Raw genomic sequence first — 10,340 nt, 5'->3', positions numbered from 1 at the left:
CTTATAGTTTGTTTAATTGTCATTTTATTTTCCTTTTTTTTGTAAAAGATTTGCTGTATTGACAAATTACACCTCTACCATAAATTGCGTATTCCCTTTTCAGTTCTCTGAAATCTCTAAATCACGAATACGAAGTTGCGTTACTTGTTTGAAAAATTAAATCTATTTTCAAATTTCAGGATTTCGGAAATTTTCGGTCAATATGTTGATCAACCATATATGCACCCCTATGTTTGTATCTCGGAAAATTTTACGCGATCTTTAGGATCGCACTGTTACAGAAGGGTTTTCGTCACATTTGAACAATGGTATACAATCCTATTAGGTGGTTATCGCTTCCTCACCCGTATTTTGATTTCAGAGATTTTGCAAATGGTTACAGGGCGAGGTTAAAATTTTGTTTTTTATAACAGCAAGGCTTTCAAAAGTATCTGCAGATTTTTTGAACATGATTGGAATTTATTTGAGGAAAATAAGTTCAGTTATTCTTACAGCACTGGGATTCGTAAAACTTTCGGCCTATAATGAGTTTTCTGACTTGAAAATGTAGGCCATTCGCACGTTACTTAGTATTTGTAAACGAAAAATTCTTTCCAAAAGTTTATGAGATGTTATATTTTAAAGTTTAAAGAAAATTATTTCTTTGGGTACGTATTATATAATCTTTCTTCAAAGGAGAGGGGCTTCGCTATCCTTGTAATTTGACTTTTTTTTGAACGAAAGATGCTTACCAGTGGTCTTGCTTTTAATTATATGTTCAAGAATTTTACTGGTTTTTTTTGGGTGGCTATAGAAGTGGAGTAGTAGGATTTTTACTTGGTTTTTTTTTTTTAAATATGTCTAGGAATTTATGATGCGTACTAAACAAAACGAACACGCACGGCGGAGGTGCTTATAGGCGCTACTTCGTGCTGCAACAGGTGAGAGCAACGAGAGCGTGATATAGTAGCGGTTTTGTTTTTACCTTATAAAAGTTGTTTTGATCTTGTTGTTTACACAAGGTATTTTAGTAGCAATAAGAGAATATGTGAGAATGGAACACTTTAGCTACTGACATGAAAAATTGGGTTTTAATATCAAATGCTTTAGCGCACACATGCACACGTTGCTTGCTTACTGACCTGAACTCGCACTCCTTTTGTTGCTGCTTGTTGTTGATAACGTTGTTATTATTTGCTCCTCTGTACTCGGGGATTATTTGCGGCTTCTTATTCTTTTCGTCCTGTATATCAGATGGACTGTTCCCCCAACAATGATATCCACGTACTTGTTAAAATGGTATTTTAATTAAACAATTTTAACCAAACAATTTAATTGAAGTTGGTTATCGGCTATTCGGTATTAAAGAACGTCTTTACTATCAAACGTGTTTTAATCAAATTAAACCGAATTACAATTTAAATCGAATTATTCCTAGTAATTCTTAAAAGACATTTTCTTTATTTGCAGCGCGTTTTACGCTTTTTTTCAATTGTTCTTCGTAATTAGAATCACTGTTCGTCTGCTTGGTTTACAGAAATCCTCAGAGTTTCGGGTTATTATCGTTTACCTGACAATCTGTGCTAAATTCAAGGCCTCTGCTTAAACTAATTGCTTTAACCTTTTTAACGCTGTTTGGAGTTTCGATATCTGGGTGCACTTTTATAAGATTTTTTCTCAAATCGATATTTTTTCCGTATTTTGTTTGCTTATGACTATTTTTTATATAGTTTTTAGTTAAACAAAACTGCGCGTAAGCATTTTAAATTATTTGCTATTGACCCGCATTGTTTCAACAATTTTTACAGAATGTCTCAATTTTCCAAATTTATTTTACAATCACGATCAATTCGTCTCAATTCCTCTCTGCAGTTTTTTTTTTTCCGCTGCGCAACAGATTTTCGGCGACTACATTGCCGTGCTCTATTTTACATGGATTCTTATGGGCATTTAAATACCCGTCACTACTGTTGCGTCCTCGCAAAGAGCACATTAGGCGAGTACGTTTTCTTGGTTGCTTATTTGTATTTCCTTCCTCTGTTTTTTTTTGCATTATACCTTTTGCATACAAATCATGCAAAAACTCGTTTTATGCCTTATTTCATATGAATAGAGAGTTTTACCGTGTATTTTTTTTTGTTTTATGTATTTGGAAAAACTATGGATATAATTTTCTTTTCAATACTCGTTGTAATTTAATTTAACAAACTAGAAAAAAAACCTATCGTCATTAAAGTACCTGCTAATTTTTCCCACTTATTTTCACATTAATCTGACGTTTCTGGCTTGCCCGTTTAACAGCAAAGGCCGCAAAATTTCAAGCTCTTTGCCTAATTTCGTTGTTTTTTCCTTTTTTCTTAACCGATTTTATATTAAGTGTAATTCCTAATAGGATTTTATTACCACCAAACAATTAAATTTTGTTGTGAGATCTTCTTCGTTCATAACTTTTCCTTAAAAGTCCCTGCTCGGGTGCCACTTGTGAAAACAAATGTTGCCCGTTTAACCTATGGCTGGGGTAGCTCCACGTTTTCACAAGAAATTTATTTCAATGCTTTATTTAGTTTCTAAGTTCTTCAATTCAACATCGTTTGTATGTCTCTGTTGATTCACTTATGAGAATTCCTAAATTTTAATTCTCGCTTTATGGATAAACTCCTTTTTCCTACTTTAAGATCGCAACTCTAACTCTTCTAAACCTCGGCTTCTCTTTCACTCTCTTACTTTTTAACTTAACTCCCTAGCCTAACTTAACTCTAACACCCTCGCCTTAGAGACGGAGAACCTGTAAGGCTAAAACGAGGGGGCGACTTTGGATCCTCACAATGTATATATGTATATATAGATAAGAATAAATTTTGCAATTTTGTTTTTAAAAAAAATAAATCTGTAAGGATTTTAATAACTCAAATTATTCTTAGCCTGAGTTCTGTGCAAAATGCGTACATATGCGTTGCATGATTGTCATATTTTTAGCAACTCTCGCCCTCCATCCTTTTCACCTTCGTCTGCAGTCAAATTTTGATGGCTGCGTTTTGTCACAGTTGGTAAACTGTCATAGCTGGTGTGTTATGGTGAATGCGGACAGCGATTTTTCGGAAATTCACTTCGAGCGAAGAATATGAATCCTTCATTGTTGCACTTTCAGAGAAAACAACAAAGATAAATAGATGTAAGAATAAGGAAGAGGAATAATCCTTAAGGAATGAAGGTTGAATATTCCACAAATATGGCGCAGTTATCGAGCTAAGGTATAATATATTTTACATTTGCCTATCGCAAAAAAAAGGAAATGCAAATTTAAAACATTAATAATTGTGTGTTAAAAGACTTAGCTGTGAGATGAGATGGTTGCATACGTTGTAAGGACGACTACGCCTTAGCGCGCGGATGCACTTACATAACAGATGGACACGCATACGTATCGGACAGACGCGCAAACTTAACGAACGGAAACGCTTATGCGGATATATTGACAAAGAATTTATGTTTACATAAAAATTTATTATACTTTAAAAGGTGGATTAGGACGGGTGAATACCAGACCGCTACACAAAACATCTAGGTTATCGGAAAATAATGTCAGTAGAAGTGCTCTTCACTTTCGCGATATTGTGAACAATTTTTTTTGATTTTATTATTATTTGAAAATGTATTTTGACCAAACCCCAGTTTCATAATTTAAAATTTAAATTAAATTTTGAATCCAAATTTAAATAAAAAAGTAGACGACAAGAACAAAAAAAACATTCATAATGAAAAAGTTTAGAAAAGTGACTATATGTCTCTAATTGAATATATTTTTCTAACCTACTATATGTTTTATATTAAATGACAACTTATATATCAATGCAAGCTAGTTGTGGGTTTTTGCTCATTACTCACAAATTGGGAATGATAAAATGCTGAAATTTTCCACACTTACTTTTTGAAGCAATTTTCTATTTATGTGAAAAACTCGAGAAAAAGGGCCAAGCCCATGCAAAGTTATAAGTGATTAAATTTTTTTTTTTCACAATTTTATGAGTATTAATCATAAGGTAAACAAGACAGAATGTTTAAAACTATTTTGTACATTCCGCAAATAAAACTATATTATCTGTCTGCGTTAATTACACAACAAATATAATGGCCACAATGCCTTGGCGGTTTAATTTTTTCTCAAAAATACTAGTGATATGAATATCAAATTAAACGATTTGGAGAGCATAAGTCGACAAGTTGTGTTAATTTTAAATTAATTATGGTGGACGTCACTACATAGTAGACGAAATTTTCGTACAGTGCCTTTAGTGAAGTGAAAGGTGAAAGATAAATTATTTTTTTATGAAAATGTATGTAACTCTCTTAATTGTTTTCAAGTCCTCCCGTCGTTGAGGCTCCACTTTGTTGAGTGTGGATACGAAAATTTGCATTTTCCTCTTCTCATGATCTTCGCCTTCATTTTGTTTTTCTAATATATCGGTCAATTTGCACATTATTTACAAATAGTTGTCATCTTCAGCTTTGCGTTTGGGAAAGCCAAATGTACAGAACTAACTGCGCTGCTCTATGGCTCGTCCCTAGCAGGTGCTGCACTTTCGACTAATTCCACCATCGTTTGCATCTCCAAGCTTGTTTCGATCCTATAAAAGAGAAGGTTTATAATTAAATAAAAATATTTTTCGGATTCCTTGGCCGGTTATTGGTATTTCAAATCATAGCGCTTTCTGCATAATTCTTCCAGCTGAGCATCTAATCTTCAGATGTCACAGGCTTGATGGCATTAGAGATTCCTTCAGCTTCTTCAAGTTATGTGGCTGTCTCCTCGATTTCTTTGCAGCAAAAAATGTACGTCATCTCGGGGAACTAACTTGCTTTATTAGAAAAGCTAATTTATCCTTTTAGAATTTTTTTTTTCCTCTTCTTTCTTTTTTTTCTTTCGTTTTTGCGTTTAATAATCTCCTATTACCATAGCATTGCTTTAAGGGTGTGAAGTTATATTTAAATATAACTAGCAAAGGCACAAACTAAATTTTTTTACAGAGCTCTGTAAAGCCGTTAACAGAATTCTGTTAAACGAAGTCTCGGAGGGATTTAGCTCAAAATACAAGTAAAATAGAACTTTTCGCAAATTTTTTTGCAAATTCTTATAAACAAAACATGACTTTATGTAAATTAACTAATATTCGAAACCAAAACTTTTTTACACTATGCCATAAATGAGATTGATAAAGATAAAGTTTACGGAGCTACTATGACCAAACCATGTCCCTTGAAAAAATGAAACGAGCACAGAGTGAATCCTCTATTAATAGCCTTTCCAACCGTGTGCGGGTTGTATTAAGTTTTGCCCCAAGAATTTTTTTATGGGACTTTGAAAATTGCTTTTCATAAAATAGGCAGCTTGAGAAACAATGTTAATCCACCATCAAAGTCGAGAACTTCGAAATGGTTCTCGCCTATAATGCCACGCCTATAAAAATTGTATAAAACTGTTCAAGAGACGTACAAGGGGAGATGAATTTATATTTTTGATACATTTATATAAAAAATATTATATATTATATTTCAAGCAAAGCACTTGTATGAATATATATGGAAAGAGAATATTCTTTTTATTTTTGAAAATAGGATAAAATCGAATGCCACGCCTATAAAAATTGTATAAAACTATTATTAGCTTGTGAGGTTTTGTAATAAAATCTATACTTTCGCTCTTATTTATGGAAGAAGATAATAATGTCAGCAAGAAATTGAGCAAGAACAAGCAATCTAGACCAAGAAATTGAACAAGAACAAGCATCCTACCCCAAGAAATTGAACAAGAACATGTATGTTGCCCTTTTTCTATAGATATTTTATTCTTTTCATAATTTGGAAACAAAATTATAAAAAAGAGCTCGAAGAGAAAAAACGTATAAAATAACAGTAGTTAACATACTGCTGTTTATTGTTCACTGTGGTTACTGTTGGCAAGCAAAATCAAACGAACGGACATTCGTACTTACTGCTGCTGACGTTCTTGATGCATGTTATTTGATGTATTACTCTTCGCTATCTGCTCAGTACTAGGCTGATGCTATGATTTGTTGACGAAACCATTTGTTAACGTGGATGGATCAACAAGCGTTATCCCCGGATCAAATGGGTTATTTGTTGAAGTACGATTCGATACAGGGACGTTTATATGTAGAGATAGAAAGTGGCAAGGATTGTTTAGTGGTTAATAATAAAAAAATCACATTAACGAAAGAGTGAGATCCGAAGAAAACAAGACAGACAGACGCGCTTAAATCAAATCAGAAAGTAATGGATCAGATTAATAAAAGTGGACCTATCTCAAGTTCTTCTGGGTGCTGCATACATGAAAATTTCTCATTTAGCAGAATCGTAGCGTTATAATTTATTGAAAGCAACCCTGTGCTTTCTACATTCTTCGTACATAGTACTTTTTTTATAAACCTTGAGGAACTTTTATTATATGTAAATGTGAAATTGTCGCCGTTTATTTTTTTTGCTTCCGTAAACTGCTCGATAATTTTTGGAGCTAAAATACTAAATTACCTCAAACCTGTGTTCATTGAAAATTGATCAGTACTTGCCATAAGTTATTTTACCCTCACTTTGTATCTCTACTTTCTCGGAGCTTTGAGGATAAGTTTTGATTACTTTCATTAATACTTTATGGGGTGTTTGAAGCTTGTTTCTACGTCAAAATAATTAAACTTTAATACGCTGCAATATTGAGTAGACGTGGTCAATTTTTCCCATTTTTGTGCACGAATGCTACAGCTACATTATCGTCTATAGAATATTGCGTCCAAATTTTTGCACATTTATTTGCTGCAGTTTATGAGTAACGAGCAAAAAATCAAATTTTCGTTACTTTTGAAAAATGGAGGTATTTTGAGTTTACAAAATGCTGTTGTCCTTAGATTTGACCCGTTTTCAATACCCACCTGCGTGCAAGAATTTCCAATGTTTCTGCCAAATTTGAAATTGATAGTTTCATTTTTGCGGCCAGGAGAATGATTAGAACAGACATTACCCCTCATCTTTCGGTGATGGGTTTAATAAAGAAGTTTCAGAAATTTTATAATATTCAAGCTGATGTGCCTCAAGATAGTGTTTTAGGACCAATCTTGTACACAATTTTTACAGCTGACATACTTGTCCCAAGTAATGTTTTACAGGCAACCTAAACATATATTGCAATACTAGTTACAAGCACAGATCCCAACAATGCCTCAATTCAGCTGCAATGGTAACTTCATCAAATGGAACACTTCCTAGAAAAATAGAAAATAAAAGTTAACACGGAAATATCTACACACGTGCCATTTAGAGGAAACTATGAAAATGTATACCTTAACACATCCGCCTGAGTGGCCGAGTAGGCAAGAGTCTCGACTAGCAACTCAATGGTCGTGGGTTCGAATCTCAAGTGCGGTAGAGTTTTTAATAAAGCCGAAAGCCTTAGATGCTAGTGCTTTAAAACTTTAGTCTTAGAATTTATTCTCTGGCTAAATTTCTAATAATAATAATAATAATAATAATACCTTTACAATTGCGACATTCCAAAAAATGATTACTTTAAGTAAGTAGGATTGTATGTAGATCGTAGGCTTGCATGGAAGACTCATCTAAAAGCTACAAGAGGACAGTTAAACACAAAAAGCAAACGCCTCTATCTAAGCTACAACATTGAGGTCAATTTGGTACATTTAACAGAAAAGTATTAATGATTAATTTCTTATTACTTTTGTTTATCGTCATTGAAAGCTTTGCCATTTATAGAAAGCATCTCAATCGCCAAAGCACCACGGTTTGTACCGAACAAAGCTATCCGTGATGACTTATTATCTACTTATCCACTATTTTGCCATTCCTTTTTTCAAAATAAATAAGAGGAAACGATAATGATACATAATGCAATAAGCTGCTGGAATGTTTAGCCGATTTTCAACAAAGATTACAAAATTTGGAAAACTTCTACATGAACGTTTAAATAATATAAATAATAATAAGGTTTAAATAATCAAATATATGTTTAATAATATAAAAATAATGTTTAATGCAAATAAAATAGACAGCTTGATTTATTACAAATAGTATATTTTTGAACACTCTAAGAAACTCTTTCGCAACATCATTCCGCTTAGAGGACGTAGGCAATTTTAATTTAGAGAATTGGTTTGGTTTAAGAGAATTCGTTACATTTAACAGAACTGATTCCTTTTTTTTCCACCACTTATTCTTGGTGCAACTTTGTTCTCTCTCTTTTCACAAAACCTGGTGCTTTTTTTTATAAACAAAGCGCAAAAATAAGTAATTCGAATTGAATAATTGAGAAATTAAACAAAATCTATCACAAAAAATTAGACAAAAAAAATAAAACTATAAAAACGCACGTATAGTTTTTTTACATATATATGAAATTAAAATTGTTAAGTATGTCTCAAATTTTGTGTGTTAAAGTTGTTAACATTTCTGTTTCTCACCCAATCAGCCTTAACTACGCCATAGGCGTTGCTATGATGTATTTTGCTTATGTTTTTGGATCCAAGAATACAAATCGAACATATGGAAATCAATGTAAATGAGCACAACGAAGTCGCGCATCCCGAAAAACTGTTGTCTAAATTCAATAAATTTATATCAGACATTTGAAAGTATGGAACGACTCTTGGCTAATATAAAAGAATTTCAACAGAAACGTTTAGAACCAAGCCAAGATAATCAACTTATATATATTTAATACTATTCACAGAAAATCTCAGCTTCTTCAGTATTATCGACCAGAACACCGCTCTGTAACAGCAATGGAAGCAGACTTTGGAATTGGAGGCCGTGGATCTATCACACAACAACAAGTGTTCGTTGCTTTATTTTAGGATCATTTGATGGAGAACATTCAAGGGCAACTGAAATGGTGCTTTCAAGTTTTCGAAGATCAAGAAGCTCAGAAGCAGCCCTTTCTTGTTTTAGTAGAACTTTTACCTTCCCTGCAACCAACCACAAGCCAGACCATTATTCGTTACGCATTTGTCAATACATTTAGAGATCTTGCCGCAATTAAGGCACCTGGTTGCCTTAGCGTTGCAAAAGAGGAGGAGAGAGGTGTGGAGATAAGAGCAAACCTACCATACTTAAAATATCGTTTTAAGGTGGGAATAAAATAGTTAACCAGAAGAATACAAAAGTTCAACTTAATAGGCTTAGGGAGGGATTTTCGCTTAAAGGAAATGGTGGGAGGAACTATTCATACCTTTACCCCCAACATTTTCACAGCTTTCAACAAATACAGAAAAATTACTCTGCACGCCAGTCATAAAAATTGATTTCAGAAGTTGGAATATCTTTGACACCTTAGTCAGAAGCGTTATCAACAACCGGGTTATTAAGCACAGTTGGATCAGCACGTACAGGACCAATTCAATTCAATACCATTCCCAGCAAATTTCGGATTCTTATTGTCATCATTAATATTCAAATAATAATTCTCAAAGAGACCTTCATCTACAATAATTTGATCAGGCCCGATCTGATTATGAAGGGTAAGATTCGCTTCTATATTGTCCTCTCTTCATTGTGTCCACATCATCAATCGGATGTGAATACTCGCAGAAAAATTCAGCATTTGGCCTTTTTATACCTAAAAGAGGGCCAAAAATAGTCATTCTTGTATAGGTAATTAATGTATTTACAGGCAAATTCGCTACATTTTTCATGCCTGTAGCTTCGATAATAAGAAGGAGATAAAAATAAATCGATTGGATTTTTAAAATGGTCGAAGACATTTACAATTGTGAAATTTATGATCAGTACATGTAAATATGGCAAACGGAACACTCAGAGGTGGCAATCATTACAATATGAATGTTCCTCCATCAGGCAATACAATTACACATTTTCTTCTTTCTTTGGATTAAAATATTGTTGAAATCTTGTAAAAGTAGATAAATTTGCTGTGATTTTTTGAGTTCACTATACAATGGCGGATGAATCTGAACCGGCACCAGAAGGAAATATTGAAAAGCGAGAAGGCGAGGAGGGCGTTGACAAAGCTCTAGAAGAAGCCAAGCCAAATGAAGAAAGCAAACCAGGAGAAGAAGCGGAAGAAGACTTTCCATTAATTGATTCGTCTACTGAAGATCCGGAGCAGGAGCGTAATTATGCAGATTATAAAAACTTGGTCAAAGAAATCAAATGTCAAACAGCACATCTAGAAAATATTAAAGACCAAATACAAACCATTGCCTGTAAGACATGCAAGACGCCTTGTGAAGAAAAAGACCTTAAGGATTTGCAAACATGTTTGGACCGCGAAATGGAAAAGCAACGGTGCCTGATTAATAAAATTATATATTTACAAAATT

Source organism: Glossina fuscipes, unplaced genomic scaffold (assembly GCF_014805625.2).
Source record: "Glossina fuscipes isolate IAEA_lab_2018 unplaced genomic scaffold, Yale_Gfus_2 222, whole genome shotgun sequence".
Taxonomy (NCBI): domain Eukaryota; kingdom Metazoa; phylum Arthropoda; class Insecta; order Diptera; family Glossinidae; genus Glossina; species Glossina fuscipes.
Note: the sequence above shows the minus strand (reverse complement) of the source record.